General features: G+C 39.5%; 1 protein-coding gene and 1 long non-coding RNA gene across 2 annotated transcripts in view; one reads left to right on the top strand and one right to left on the bottom strand.

Moving 5' to 3' along the window:
* Window positions 1-17,050, top strand: part of LOC130655622 (uncharacterized) — a 62,555-nt gene continuing 45,505 nt past the window's right edge. The window contains exon 1 of the mRNA XM_057458396.1: window positions 1-60. The gene's annotated coding sequence lies outside the window, so the exon portion shown is untranslated. The remainder of the gene's footprint in view (window positions 61-17,050) is intronic.
* On the bottom strand, window positions 841-3,093 carry LOC130655630 (uncharacterized). Its single transcript, XR_008984708.1, has 2 exons — window positions 2,857-3,093; window positions 841-1,323 (listed from the first exon to the last, which is right to left on the bottom strand). It is a non-coding gene; the product is annotated as an uncharacterized LOC130655630 (long non-coding RNA).

The following is a 17,050-nucleotide window of genomic DNA, read 5'->3' on the forward strand; positions in this document are numbered from 1 at the left end:
TATTTAAACATTTAATTAAAGTTTCGTTCAATGTGGGATATTTTTCTACAGTTCAAAAAGGTAAGGTTTTTTACTGTTCATTGGTATCCAATAGTGGGTTAAAGCTGGCTTTAAATTTTCAGAATGGTAACCGCAGTAGCGAGACACACGAAATGCGGCTAATATAGGACGGGCGAACCCGTGGATATATCCACGGGTTAACGGCTAGTGTTTTTAGAAGCTCTATGTGACTTCTAAATCTATATTGTCTATTATTTTGTGTTTCTATTATTATTGTTACTAAATTCACCGCAAATAAATAAAACATTCAAAATCGTTAACAAAATTCAAAAGTTGGTGCTTTTTTTCCTATATGTCACAGAATTTGATGACAGGCTTCACCAAAATTGCTGACGTCATTAATTTTTTTCTTTACCAAATTGTTTATCAATACCCGAACAACACTTGTGGTCAGTTTCCAATCCAACGGCCAACAATAATAACAGCTGAATTTAATCTGTCGTCCAAAACTTACTGCGTTAACCACACAAGAAATATCGATGTGCAAACATATGAAAAAGAAACCACACGGTTGTCATTTTTATATTTTTTCTCATACTGTTTTAAAACTAGAAATTAAAAAAAAAGGTCGCGAAGCATTTCGCAAGTTGCAAGCAAAATTAAACTATCCAATACTTTGTCCCTAGCGCTTCTTGTTTCTTTGGCGCTAACATCTTCCCAAATACATCAAAATTGAATATCATATAGAAGAACCCTGGGGACGAGATGGGAAAATGAACGCTCTGCAGAACAATTCGTTGCGCAAAAACAGTTTGTTTTTTTTGCGAATAGACTGCGCGAGTATTTGATGTGCGTGGGATATTCTTTTCAAAATGTGCGAGAAAATTAGATTACGCGAAACTAACAAAAACGAATAACGCGTGTTAAAATTTTGTACCGCCTTTTCCCACAGAATGATAAAAGTAAAGAGCGCAATACAAAATTACACTTTTAGCAGTATTCCGAAAGATATGTAATACATCGAGTTGTACAACCCGCAGAAGTTGGTCCTAACGTTAACGATTTCGTAAATGACCTTACAACAAAACAGTATTTTTTTTCACGTAAAAATACCGGCACTAGAAGCCACAGAATCTGCTGGAACGAATTTCGAAAACTCATGGGAAACAATTAAAACAAAAACAAACAAATCAAAACAGTTTTTTTAACTTTATCAAGATTTATTAAATAGCTTCAATTTTGGGCAGAAAAACAATAACGGTTTCGCCTTCTTTTCACTACACGCATTGGAAGATTACATCACTCACTCCCATTGTACACAATCTAAAAGAAAAAGAAAACATTTTCATATAGTGAAGCTTCCAGTGCCTTTAAGGGATGGCCAAGTCAATGGAATTGAAAGCGCTGTTTTTCATCTCATAAATAATTAAGGCTAATTCGGAAAAGTATAAAAGAAAAAACTAAACAATTTGGCAACTTTACTAATTTTATATGCAAATTTCCAACCATACCAACAGTTTCCAAATCTGACAAAATCATTTTAGAAGTGTTTATTTTTTCAGAATTTGATTGATGCAAGGCCAAGGGAAATTAAATAAGTTTATTGTCCTAGACCCATTCAAAAACACATGCTTCTCATCATTCAGTTTTTTTTTCAACCAACATTAATGTAATCACCCAGAGGAAATTATAATGTCTCTTGTCTGCGTTTTAGAAGCTGAGTACACAAATACACAAATATTACAAGTGTTGAACTTTGGCAATCATATTTTGCAATCAGACCCTTTTAAAAACTATGCTGAATCATGTCAATTATTAAATTCAGCACTAATAGAAAAGCTCCTTGGATAGGTATATTGTTGGATGAATAAAATGACTGACAAATGGTTTATCGTGAATGAAATAGTAATTTTTACATAAATAATTTAAAAAATAATGAATTTTTTTATGTGGGTTGTTCTCAAACACATGTGGGCGGTGGACAAGAAACTGTGATATAATTTCTCTTGGTCTATTATTCCTGAGAATATTCTAAAATAAGAGGGTGTCAATAAGCTGCACGGCCACATATATAAGGGCGAGTTCGGGCAACTTTGAATTAAATTAGTGGTTGTCTTCCAAAACCGCCCGTATTTTCCTGAACTTGCCTAGAGCATTTCCAAAATTCAATTCCTTGAAACATACCTTGTGGACGATAGTTGGAAAAAGATGCTTTAAGAGAAAGGAGTTAATAAAGTTTAAAAGTTATTTATCAAGTAAATTTTATCAAAAACCATCAAAACAGTTCTTTTAAGAACTTTGCTACCACATAGTTCATTTTATGGTCTATGCTCGTTTTTTCGGGTGAATACTTCAATTTTTTTCTAAACGCTAAACTTGCCCAAAAACGCCTGCACGTTTTACGGCGTATGCAGCTTATCAGCACCCTTGTTCTAAAATTACAAGCAGTTTCGAAGATGCCCACGCCGTTTAGAGGACGTGTGCGGCTTGGGCATCCTTGGAGTTGTCTGTTTAATGACAGTTTTAATGTTTTAATGTCATTTTAAACCTTGTTCTCAGGGGGGTGTACAGACAACTAATTTCTATTGACAATTACATTGCTGTTGGTTTGATAGCAAAAGTGGATATTTTTTTTAATTACTGTAACAGGTTACTTATATTATAAATAAAAAACTGTGATAAAAAACGGTTGGTCGGCTCACTCTAGCACCCAGAGCTATTTGTTTTGTCTCCGCCCTAGCTACAGGTTTTCCTATATCTGGCTATCAGTTAGGTAGTAATACAGCTTCTCCATATGTATTCTACATATTACTTTCAATTCTTTTATACAAAACAGAGCTCTAGCTAGCTAGCTACCTTTCGTGTGATTAAGCCTTATCTTGATTTGGATAAAACCAATTAAAATTGATAATATACATCTTTTTAGAAACAATAAAATAAAACACAGCTCGGCGCGTTATAATTGTACAAATTACTTCTATATTTCTTTAGAAAAGGGTACCTTACACAGGAGCTTTCCAATCCAACTCAAATCTCCAGAAAAAGCACAGCAACAAAAAAGCTTAAAATACACAAGTAAAGTCGATTAGAAACAGGACTAGCAATAGATTATTTCAAAGGAAGAAAACCGTTTAATACTATTATTTTTCATTAAAATACAACTATAATAGTACTAGAAGCAAAATTGCAAAATAAGTAATTAATTATTTTATAAATAATTAGCTATAATACAAAGAAATAAGGCATATTTTGGGTCTGTAAAATATACGTGTCTAAAGTGCCGACTACCGTTTCTTGTTCACGGCATATTCTTCTTTGTGTGTTCAAGTTCGGCGGACGTATAATCTGGCCCAAAAGACGGGGGGGGAGCAAAATCCGGGGGTGGGGGGGTACGAGCCGTACTTATTGCATTTTTTACTAGACTTATACTTTAGCCCCTCGGTCCAAACTTATTTGTTTTATTAGAAAAAAAATACCCTAGCTTTATGTGCAAAAATATCAGTCCTATTTCTTTACGCTGATTTTATATGATTTTTTTCTATCGAAATTTTGAGAATCTCAATAATTCTCTTGGTATACCTCGCGTGTAGCAAACGTGAACCACAATTTCACTTCGCTCGCAAAGCTCAATTGCCTCGCAATAAAATCATTTCGAATTCGGATTGTTATAAATGCACCCATCAGTAAGTATAGTGGTCTGTGTTCTGTTGTCAAGCTTTTAACACCCTCAAACACAAGTACTTATCATGCTGTGTTTATCCATGCACATCAAGGTAAATCCCCACCATGCCGTGTTTATCCATGCACATCAAATCATACCTCAAAGGAGTAAAAAAATTCTAGCACACATCGAGCTAATTCCCCCCGCCTCATCCGCTGACAATCAACACATGCGCAGTACAATAATACAGTAATCACTGACAATCGAAATTCATACAATAAAAGAATGAACACGCGCACGCCCAGTCAAACACAACAAATCCCTGATCGTTCAATACCTAGAGGGGTAAATCCTTACCATGCTGTGTTGATCCATGCTAACGAGGTAAAGTCCTTACCATGCTGTGTTGATCCATGCGCATTGAGGTATTTTTCCCCGTACACTGCTGATATCAAAAAATTCAACGCAGGCGCAGCAATAAAAAAAATCACGTCACCAACATGAGAAAGAAAGGGTTGTAGTGGTAAGAATGAGTTGGTTCAAAAATGCATCAGATAAAACGCAAGACATGTGCAACAAGGCTGTTGAAAAAGATCCCTTGGCGCTCTCGTACGTACCATACCGCTTCAAGACACAGGACATGTGCAACAAGGTTTTCCTAAAGGACCATGAGATGTTCTGGTTTATTCCGGATCAATTCAAGACTCATGACATGTGCAACAAAGCCGTTGAATATCATGCCTGTGTGCTAAGGCTTGTGCCAAGCAAGTTTAAAACCCAGGACATGCGCAACAACATGTGTCCAATGTGTAGGTGAAATCCTTAGATGTTGTCGGAATGTAAAAATAAAATGGTACCCTGTTACTGGTGCTCTGCAGAACTCTGTGACAAAGTCAGGTGCCCCATGAAAAACAACCCTCCACAGGTGAGTACAAACTATATGACGAAATCTGGCCTTTTTCATGTGAAAGAAACCATGGCTGCCCTTATGGACGACGGTGGTGAGTACGTGTACGAGAGCTACTTTTGTGGAGATGCGTGCTGCTTGGCTTATGTTGAAGAGCGAAAAGTGTATGACAGCGCGTACAAAATGTCGCTGTGGTTATTGAAAAGGCGCTACAAAGGAAGGCCTACCCCAGACTAGAGACTTCTCAGAAGATTTAGGGGTGACTTGACGCAAAAGAAATTTTTGGGGGTTGGTTTGAAACCAAGGTTATCTTACAACATGGTTGCAAGATAACAAAATACTATATAATAAATGTGCAACACTCAATCAAAATTTGAAGTATTTGGAACTGCAGTAGCTATGATCTTTATAATCGGCATTTCTCTATCCCTACCACTATCTCTGTTGGACCTAGTACAATAATAATCGAAGGTAAAGGAGAATGAACGAAGAATTCAAGACCTAGAGGATCGTCTTTGTAACTGTAATGGAACAATGTAATGACTGCGGCCGCGTACTCGATGAGTACGATTTTTGCACATGCGGACGAAGGTTAATTATAAAGGCTAAAATGCTGTGTTGGGACTGCTACCAGTAATATATAACATATAACGGGGGTAGTTGTGTATGTGCGAGAAGAAGCAATCCTCGGACCTTGTTTGAAATTCAATAAAAGATGCTAAAATTTGAGAATGAGCTTGTCAACCCCAGAAATTTCCACAGTTTTGCTGCTACCTTTACAGATATCACCGACATCAATGTGGACTATCTGACAGTGTCGGATGCTATCCCTGCCAATGGAGGCAAAGACCAAAGGTATATTGTGAGGTATCATACACGAGATCTCGTAGTTGCTTTGAGGGTAAAAACGCCTAAAATCTGGTCCCCGAATGGAGTCACCCGGTACAATGCCAGCGCCGTACCAACGATGAGTCTTGATTTCGAAGAGTACCCCGACTGGGTTGAAAAGTATCGCCAAATCTGGAACAAGATCGAGGATTTGATATCTCAGAAATTGACGACTGAGCCTGTGAAAGAAGAGCGTTACATTAACACCAAGCTCAAATACTGCAAGGACGCGATCACGACTAAATTCCACGGTATGCGAGTACCCTATGATGAACCTTGCCAAGTCAGTGCCATCCTGGCACTATCATCGGTGTATGTGCAGGGTATAAACTACTACCCTTAAGTACATGTTGTTGAATGTCGGTACAAGGGCTTTAAAGTCGATTGGCTGCTGAGTGATGAGTAAAAACCATGTGTTTTGTAGGTCTTGTAGGGCCTACAAAATATACAAAATTAAGGTTTGTAAACAGGTGGAGACTCTAGGTAGCGCTTGCATACTGTACAGATTTCAGTTTTTTTTAAAACGTCATTTGTGCCTTCTTCTCGGCCTTTCTGAACTACCTGAGCGCGCTCCCTTTCGTTGATGGCATGAACAAGCCGTTTATAGCGTTGACGTATTAGTTCCTTCAATAGCATATACCGTTGCTTCTCTTGCATGATCAGGCTGAACTCATAGTCATTAATAACCCCATTTTCTACAGCCTTCGAGATAAGATCAACGATGGAGTTTAATTTCGACTCAGCGAGTAGTCTGGTACTTTCGTGTTTTTTACTCTTAACCCCTAACCTCTTTGAGGCATTTAGAAGACCTGCCTGTCCAAGCCCCGTCGCTATAGTGATTCCACCCATGGCAATACAGAGCGGAGCGCCTAGACCCGTGGCTAATGTCCCAATTCCGACACTCGATGTGATAATACTTACACTCAGCAGTCCATGGTCGCAATACCTTACCCAGGTTCTGTGCATCTTGAATTTTTTTGAAAGCCCATCTTGCTCTTTAATCTTACTTCGAAGATATTTTTCAATTTCTCCGATCTTTTCAAGTCTATATTTCTGGCTTTCATGGATAGTATCGTCCTCGACGGGCGCACTTGGTAAATTCTTCTATAACTTGGCTACATCGTTCATCGTTTATTCTTTAAGCAAACACATCGTAATTCCTGTGAACGATACATTTTTGTCGTGGTGAAAATCATCTGTAAGCATGAACTCGAGGCGATCTGTCGAGCCCTTCAAGGGAAGGTATCGGAGTGTCAAAACTCCAGGTCAGCATGTCCCCCCAAGCGTTTAACTCTTTGGTGGGAAGCAAAGCAAGAATTTTGGATTTTTTACCATCAAGTAGGCAGTCGTCTTCGTCCAACTGAGGACAAACAACTCTCGGCTCCCTCAATAACTTTTCCTAGGGTTGTTTAAATTGAATCAAACTTGGCACACCTTTAGTCATAAAAGGAACGAAATGGAAGCAATAATTTTTTGCTTGCGTCAGCACTATTTCTATGACGTCATCAGAACCTTAAAATTTGTTAAAAATGACAATATCTGCTTAAAATTGAATTACTTTTGTTCCAGATCGAATTTTTGTATTCTGTTTAAAGTTTCTGAAAGCTAAATAAAAGGTTATTCAACATGTTTTCCGGTTTTTACGTGGATCGCATGAAAAATTGCCAAAAATTGCCCGAAATCAGGGTTTTTCCGATTTCTTTGTAAAATCCGACAAAATCGGGAAATCAGATTAATCACGTGTCCAAATTATGCAAAATGATTCTTTTTAATAAAACAAAGTTGTGTTGCAAGGTTAAAGTTTTAAGGATAATCCTAACAGGAGTTATTACAGGTGTCTAATAGATAAATATTGAAACTCAAAAAGTTTAATAGCCATATAACATAGCAATAAGGAGTTATTTAAAAAAAAAACCGTCAGGCGGGGGCGGAATCCCCCCCGGACCGAATAGGGTTAAGGCAATCCTAGTATCCTGCCCCAAGTAATCCTCAAATATCGTAGGCTTTTTAATGTTCGTAATGTAGAGTTGCTTCATCGTTTTGTTATAACAAAACGATGAAAATGTATTTGTACAACCCCAAAGCAAAGTACAAGTCAGACAGGGCAGAATGGCCCCTTGGTATAACAAACCTGGACCATCAAGAGCTGTATGTATCGAAGGAGTTGCATATCCCTGTAATATTTCCGGGGTTTACCAAATACTCCATAAAAATTCCAACTAATTTGCTGAATGACTCTGTCAGAGTGGGGTGGACGGGACAAGCCTTTGACTACTGGAATATTCAGGGTAAATTTGCAACCCATTGCGCAACTACGGCATTAGGCATCTCTGCCAAGCATATGACTGGCTCCGTACCACTTGTCAACTCGATCTTCAAATTTCATGTCTATTACCACACGCGTCGTATATTGGCAAGATTGAAGGTACCCATGCCGTATGAGGATGAATTTCATCAGTACAAAAATCCCTACTCAACCTCCGGATTTGCACAAGTATGTCGCAAGTATGGCGCAGATCCTAATGATTTGTACAAATTTAGGGCTGTCATGTCTTCATTGACAAATGGATCGTGGTTGCCTCAGGTTGACGGGGACTATGCATAGTTTATTATACCGACAAGCCAGGGTCTGACGTCGGAAGGTCTGACAAAATTGAGTGAAATTATCCGCGTTTACGTTGTCTTATTGCCAAGGCATCCCTACTGGGTTCTGGGGCGGACAACTATACGACCAGGCAAATTCTGATGCAAAATTTTCAAAGCGCGGTACGGCGGGAAGAGAATGTGGGGCAAGATATAACACAATTTCAGAAGGTGCTGCAATATGCCCGAACTCTGGTGAATTTTGCTGTTATGCCCAGCGTGTAAATGTTGCCTTCTGATATGAACTTGCGCATCGGTAAAATTGAGGGTTGTAACAACAATATCGTGATCGCACCTGCCAACGTAAGCGTTGGGGTGCAGGTTGACGTAAATAATAAGCCTATTGTGAAGCATGCCGCACCCCCCAAGCATACTATCAAAACACCTAGACATACTACACCTCCTAGGCAGGCTATAGACCCTAAGCATACTACACCCTCCTGGCATACTATCAAGTCAACAGCATACAGGAACATGAAAAGTAGAGAGGCTACCACCGCTGGAAGGTCAAAACCAACATTAGGATACCAAAACAGTGTTGATCACGGCAGGAATAGGACTAATCATCGCGTACATTTCTTGTCTATTACCACATGCTTGGCTGCATATTCGACAATGGTTGCTGCCACTCTGAGAAAGAACGAGAATACTGTACCAATAATCGCTGGTAATGCCTGCCTGCCTTACCTGCCAGGTATTTCAGGAATTTTCCCAATCTTTCCAGCTGCTTCTCTACAAACCCTTTACCTGCTCCTCCTGCAGCACCTGTTGCGACACATCCTCCTGTAACAGCGAGTACAGTGGTGCTTATGAGTAGACCAACGGCCGCTATAGTCAGACCCTGCTCCTTGAACAACACCTCGAGCTTTTGAAACAGGGACGTGTCATCCTCAGTGATCTTCATCAGCGTCTGTTTAATGACCTCCAGTTGGCTAAATATTTGAGAGGAAAGTCTCCCCTTGGCCTCCTGCGCGGCCTTTTTCTGATCCTTCAAATTTTCGATCTCTTCCTTGACTTTCGTGATATCCCCATCCCAAATTTCCTGTTGTTCCTCACTAGCCCCCGGCCTAGTCTTTTTTCCCTCAAGTCATTTTACCTTGTCCTCTGCCCTATTGATCTCTCTATTATATGAGATCATCTTGCTTTTCAGTAGTTTTATGTTACCCTTGATAGTCAGTGCTGCTTCATTTAGCCCTCTTATTTCACGCTTGGTGATACCATTCCCACCAAACGAAGTGTCTTGTATAAATCTCTCCGTGTCATCTACGAATTCGTCGATATCAACTAACGAATTTATCGAAATGTCGGCCTTGTTCTTCCTCACAATGTCGGCAGCCTCCTGCCGGAGTACCTGGACCGCTTCCCTGCTTCTGTTGAAGTCAGCAAAGTCCAGGGCCTGCAGATGATTAATACCCAATGACCCTTTTATAGCACCTGATTCGTAAGCACTATCTCTTTGAGGGTCCTATTCCCTATCACTATTTCCTTGAAAATGAGTTGATTACCTTCCATTCTAAACGCATCGTAATGTTTTGCATTAGGCAGCTCCAGCTCCTCCCTAAGATTTTCGTAAAGGCTATCGACCTTTGATTTTAGTATATCCTGCCTATGTTTCGGAATATTAGTCCTCGCAACGCCCTGTTGCTTTCCTGGGGTTGGTACTGGCCTTGGTGTTGATGGGGCACCTTCATGCTCTGGACGACCCTCCTCATCCTCTTTAATATCGGGTTCATATACTGGATTATTTGGCATATCTTTTATTTAAAAAAATATGGTATAAATAAAAGTTATGAGTAATGCATTTGGAGACAAACTCAACCCCTACGCAGAAAACAATACCCTTTTCGGTATCAAGGGTAGGCGGCAGCGTGTCCAGATTAGTAACATCCCCTCGACAATCAATCGGAATGAAGATCTATATTCCTAACATGCAACAGGAGGAGGTCTTTATTCCAGGGAGTATCAAGCTACTGTTTGATTTGGAGCTTACCGGTACCAATACAAAACGCACCATTGTCTCGAATATCAACAAAAGCCTGGTGCGAGACCTACGTATCACTTTGAATGACAACGAGGTGCAAAATATCAATGATTTTTCCACGCTCGCAGTCTACCGGGAATTCTGGCTACCCAAATTTGATCGTAACAATAACCTATAACCAATAACCACTGACCATGCTGGGACTGACGAAGAAAAGGTCATTGTTGCCGCATATGGTAACACCTTTATTATACCCCTGGGCAAGATGTTTGAGTTGACTAAGGATCTTCCCTTCTATCCGGTGGGGTTATACGACATACTCCAATTTTTCCTGCACTTCGCGCCTCATGGTGACATTATCAAGGATGGAGGTACGGCGGCCTCTGGATCTACGGCAGCCAAGGCAGCGGATGCCGCCTATAAAATCACCAATTTTAAGCTGGAGTTCGACAAGATCAATCATGAGGGTCTCGGGAGCGCCATGATGTCACGTTATAGTCGTCTCGCGTTGCCCTACGAAAGGATCCTAAAAAGCAAGGTGGTTACCATGAAGAGACAGGATACAAGCTACAATCTTCAAATCGACACCCCGGCAAAGAGTTTAAAAGGTGTCTTGCTATTGTTCGTGGACCCTTCAAAAGTAAAGGCTTATTCCGGTGTCAACGAGGTGTTTTACAACCCCCAGATTCAGAAGATTTCCATCACCGTTGAGGTTGAAACTAACGAGCTCCACTCTCATCCCAGGCTTCCTAAATACCACCTCGAACAAGTCGTGAACCTCTTTGGTAGTCACGAATCAAATGTGACCATTGGCCAGTTTTTCAACAAGAGGTAGGCGTTGTTTGTATACTTCAGAGCAAGCCCTGATCACAGTCTTCACGGTTCCGGGAGGGCTCTACAACGCCTGAGTGACGGAATTACCCTCCACATGACAAAGAAAGCCAACAGAAGTGGGGATATACGCTGCTATGTATACCTGCTCGAGCATGCCCAGCTGAACCTACTAGATGGCCGCTTTCACTCTGTAGAATACTAGTAGACAACACTTCGTTTTGTCGTAACGACAAAAGACGACTCAATATGGAGGGAAACAAGAGCTGCTCAAAAAGTAAAAAGTGTTAAACCTAGAAAATTTCAAGAGGTGGAGGGGGAACCTGACAAAAACGTGTATTAAATGCCTGGATGAAAATCAAGCGTCAAAAGATCGTACAAGGTGCCCGCATTAAAGACGTAGGTCTCAATGTAAGGACTGTGGAGGTAAATATATTTGCGAACATCAAAGGGAGAGGTACCGGTGTAAGGACTGTGGAGGTAGAGGTATTTGCCCTCACAAAAGGCGGATATCAAGGTTCAAGGACTGTGTGGGTGGAAGCATCTGTAGGGAACATGGTAGGAAGATTAAAAATAGCAGCGCCGCGATCGGTCGTCTTGCAAATTTTGTTAAAAATTGTTTTAATATCTTCTACTACAAGTTCTTGGTTTAACAACAGAAATGTTTACAATTCGTTTACTGGACTTATAATGTTAGACAACTAATAAACCAGATTATATTCATGCATCCTTGTTTATAATAGAAAGAGAAAAGTCTTTATTTTTAAAACCAGATATTAGCGTACAACTGTTGCTATTACTTAGTGGTGATGTGGAGAGATGTCCTGGTCCTACTTTTATGGATTTCACAAGAAAAAAAGGTATGAAAATAATACATCAAAAAATTAGAGGACTTTTACATAATTTTGCGGAACTTGTTACATTTTTTGAAAAACACGACCATCTTGATATCATTACGCTTTCTGAAACACACGTATCACCAGCACATGATAGCAAAAACGTATTTCAAATTCCTGGGTATCAGTTCGTATCAAAACCTCGTCTGAATGGAGCTGGTGGCGGAGTTGGGATTTATATTTCGCAAAATGTTACGTGGAAGAGAAGAAATGATCTTGAGCTCGAATCTTTGGAGGTGATTTGCATTGAAGTTATTCTAAAAATTGCCAAAAACTTTTTGATATGTACCACGTACCGACCCCGGATACATTCAACTATCTTTTACCGAACTTCAGCGAGATATTTGATAACTCTTTAACAAATGCAACACACAATTTTAAAGAAGTAATTGTCCTTGGAGATTTAAATATCAATTATATGGACAAAAATTCGTGCAAAGAATTAAAGTCGTTATTTCTTTTAAAAAGCTTCCATCAGATTATCAATTCCCCGACGCGAATTACAAATGAAACTTCCACTTTAATAGACGTTATTTTAACTACAGATGTCAATGCTATCGCTTCGATCATAACGTCTCCCTTGAGTCTTAACGACCACGATGTAATTGGTTGTGTACGAAAAATCAACAGAAATAAAATAAAACCTAGGACAATAAAATGTCGAAATTATTCTCGTTATGATCACGAACGATTAAAACGAGATATATCACAATGTGCAATGGAACCGTTATACAAAATGAATAACGTAAACAAAGCATGGGATTTTCTTCGTGAAATCCTTACGCAATGTTTTGATAAGCACGCACCAACAATCACAAAGAGAGTAAAAGGCTCCTTTTGTCCATGGCTAAACGTTGACATCAAAACAGCAATGAAGATATTGAGAAAGTTTCGTAAAACAAAAAATGTAAATGACTGGAATGAATATAAGTGCCTTAGAAATAACAGTTTTAACACTTTTAACAGAAAACCGCCACAACCCGCGGAAAATTTGGCAAACGATTAAATCTATATTTCCTTGTCGAAAAGCCACGGCGAACGTTCCATTAGCAAGCGACTTGAATAAAGCGAATTCTTTTTGCAACTTCTTCTCCTCCGTCGCTAAAACTTTGAAAGAAAAAACCTTTCCATTACGTCAATTTCTTTGGAAAGCACCAAGTAAAATTCAGCAGAGAACTCAGTCTATATTTACCTTCTCTTATGTGTCCACGAATTCTGTTGAACGAGAACTCCGAAATTTGAAACGACACAAAGCAACGGGTATTCACAATTTACCTCCGAATTTGCTGAAAGATACAGCCAGTGTCATTGCTAAACCACTTGCTTACATCATCAACTTGTCTTTAAGATCTGGACAAATACCAAACGATTGAAAAGTAGCACAAGTGTTACCTTTACACAAAGGAGGAAATTCTGAAGATCAGAACAACTTTCGACCGATATCAATCCTCCCAGTATTATCCACAATATTAGAAAAATCGGTTCATCGTCAACTGTTAGAATACTTAGAACAAAACAACTTACTCTCGAAAAATCAATTTGGCTATCGCAATAAACGATCTACAGAATTAGCAACAACACTTTTTACAGACTCTATAAGACGAGCAGGTGACGGTCTTGTTACTGGGGCTTTGTAGTTAGATCTGACTAAAGCGTTTGACACGTTATCACACGACAGACTTCTCGAGAAACTGAAATCGTATGGAGTTCGAGGTTTAGCATTGAAGTGGTTTACTGATTATTCGTTCCAACGAGCTCAAATTGTCAAAATCGGACAAGAGCTATCTGATCCGTTTTCAATCGTATGTGGTGTACCACATACGATTAAAAACGGGTCCTGTGCTCTTTTTGATGTATTTCAGTGACTTCGAGAACTGTCTAACTAACACGAAGGTTTTTCAATTTGCATACGACACGGTTATTTATGTTTCAGCAAAGAATGTTGATGATATCGAAAAGAAGCTCAGTGCAGATATGTTTGAAGTATATAATTATCTGGAAATAAACGACCTGATAATCAATCTAAAGAAAGGCAAAACCGAATGTATTCTATTCGGTACTGCGAAACGAATTTCTATCATCCCCTCTGAACAGCGTGAGTTAAAGATTTACTTTAATGGGCACTTGTTATGTTATACTTCATGTTACACCTATTTGGGTACCATATTGGACCAAAATCTTGGACTTAGTAAAGACTTTGATCAAAAATATAAAAATCGTCATCTAAGCTTTACATGTTGAAAAAATTGATGGTTTTTTTAACACAAAATGCTGTGAAGTTACTTTACTCAAGCGTTATAGTTACGGTCTTTAGATTCAATGGAATTGTTCATCTTAACTTAAATCAAACGCAGCAAACGAAATTAAAATCACTTGAACGAAGAGCGGATACTTTACTAAAAACAAGAACTGTGCCGATAAAAAATGAAATGGATAAACAAGCTGTGTTACTTGTAAAAGATACCTGTAGTAATTTTCATGATTACTTCTCACTACATCGTCACAGAATACACACTATAAATCAAAATACATTGCTTAAGATACCTCAAGTCAAACTAGAATTTGCTAAAAATTCATTTTAGTTCATGGGATCTCAGATTTATAATAGCCTACCAATAGATATAAGGATATCCACAAGCTTTAGGAAACAAGTAAAATTATTTTTTAAATAATTTCTTTTTTTTGACTTCTCTGTTGAAGTTTTATCCTTTTTATTGTATAATTATTGCATATTTTTTTTTATTAACAAAGGACACATATTGATAGCAGAGATTATCTCTGAAATGTATATATCCTTTTAAAAGATTCATAATAAATAAATAAAAATAAATAAATAAGATCCATTTGCAAAGACTGTGAAATTGGAAGTATTTGCGAACATCAAAGGATAAGATCTCGCTGCAAAGACTGCAAGCTTGCCAAACAATAAATGGCAACTCTCGCGATCATGGCAGTAGGGGCGCTAATTAACGCCCTAGCATTCAGCGGGACAAATTCTCTGTTTAGTAAGTTTTCAGAGCATGGTGAGGCGGAACATAAGAGGCATGACGAGGCAATGGAGAAACTCCAAAATGCTCAAGCCCAATGGGTAAAGGAAAGGCAGACCAAGATAGATTCCTTTAACAAAAAACAGGAAATGTAAATACAGGCCGGTAAGAGCCTGAGAGGACATGTACAAGTACTACATTGCAACGAATAATAAGGTGCCGAAATTGTCAGATTATTATACACCATCTCCCAAGCAACAGAATGGTGAATTAACCTTTATCGTTGGATCCTTTTGGGGTTTGTTGCTTACAAGTATCTGTAAAACGTTTTTGACATGTAACAAACAACATGTCAAAAGCACACATCGTTACCGAGGAAGAAGCGGAAAAATTAAGTAATATTTACTACATACCAGAACATCTCTGGATTGGACGCAAGGCTATCGGATTGCTTGCGAAGCAGAATGGTCTATCCAAAAAGCTGGTCACTCACTGGCTGTCTCGTCAGCTGCTCTTGTTAGGTCATATTCGGGGTCCAAAACGTGTCGATTATCCCCATTTTACCAATACAACACCTAACTCCATGCACCAGTTTGACATTCCATACATGCCTCACGACAAGTTGCATAGAAACACGTGCAAGTATATCCTCACAGGTATTGATGTGGCTTCAAGGTACAAGGTGGCAAGACCCCTACGCACCAAAAAAGCCAGCGAGATTGCGGACATGATCAAGGACATTTACAAGGCAGGACCTCTTTATTATCCTGAAATTTTCCAGAGGATTTTGAAGTACCTCCGGAACATGTTAAAGAGTGGTAATTTTATAACTCACGAGGAGTCATAAAATTACTCTTCTGGTGCTAGGACACCCAAATCATACAGGTCAACTCGAGTAAGGTTGATAAGCCTGAAATGGCACCCGCAGTTCTCCACATGCCCATCCTCTTCAAATCGATTAAACGCATGCATGCCATTGGGACTATCTATTACGACAATCTCCTCCGCGCTTGGATTGTTACCATTGAACCACAACCTCTTCTTGTTAATGAACACGCGTGCAGTAATAGGGAAGATGATGGTACCCGTCGTCGTCCTGTGCAGTATGTTTGCGATGGATTATAATTACGTTGTCTTTCCTGGGATCTTGGGCACGTGGTACATACTGTTTCTGAAGCCTTGTATTTTCCTGGGACCGTGCCGCAAGTTGTCGATCCCTATCCTCAAGCTCGTCCCCCAGCACCGCAAGTTCTTTGTCCCTGTCGTCTAGATCATCTTCAAGGAGCGCCAGCGCCATATCCCTGTCCTCGAGGGCTTAACGATGCTCCATGACTTCTTCTTGTAATTTTTCCACCCCCCTCCCAGCCAACCATTTTGTCAAAGCTACAGCCTTGGACTTTCTTGATTTGACAACAATGTCCAAGGCGCCTGGTAATGTAATAAAGACGTCATGCGGATTTTTCCCCTTAAAAGGTGTGGGGGTGCCACCCCCAACCTTCTGTTCTATAATTTCTTGTCTTGTTGTAGTTTCTTCAGCCAAACATTGAAAATTGCGCACTATGTCAGCAATCCCTAAGAACCGTCCCAGATCGGCATGTTTGAACAGAGGCTGATTTTGTTTATCGAACGGAGTTTCAATTTGATCCTGCGGGTACTGTGTTGAAAAGCGAAAGTTGTGAAGACATTTTTGTGATATTTTCAGATAGAACCAGATCTGGTATGGTCACTCGAGGATTTTTAAACTCATAGGATGCTCCAACCTCACATATAAACAGGCATGCTTGGATTTTTTCAACTCAGTCTTGATATCCGCCCAGTCAGTTATCAAATTAGTTTCTTCGTCGATCATCTTCATATCCGATCTTTCGTTTGGGTACCACATAAACAACTGCTTCTTTTGCCGCCTCAAGTTCTTAGGTAAAGCAGTATACGATTGGGTTATTAGCCTTAGGCTATGCTTCCTTTGTCCACCTGAAATAGCCAATTCAAGCAGGGACTGTTGCCGCTTATTGAGACTCTCGTCGGCTATACAGTCGTCAACGACAAACAAACTCTCTTCAGCTGCCAACAACGAGGACAATTTTTGAATCCATTCAAACAGTTGATCCTTAGGATCGATCGGACCTGTAGAAATACAGATGTGGGGGTCTCTAACAACGTCTAACATTTTTATATTAGCCGCCCTGTTTTTTATGTATTTTCGGGATAGTTGACAGGCAATTGGTACAAATCCATGAACCGCCGTGATTGTTCACC

This window comes from Hydractinia symbiolongicarpus, chromosome 8 (assembly GCF_029227915.1).
Source record: "Hydractinia symbiolongicarpus strain clone_291-10 chromosome 8, HSymV2.1, whole genome shotgun sequence".
Classification (NCBI taxonomy): domain Eukaryota; kingdom Metazoa; phylum Cnidaria; class Hydrozoa; order Anthoathecata; family Hydractiniidae; genus Hydractinia; species Hydractinia symbiolongicarpus.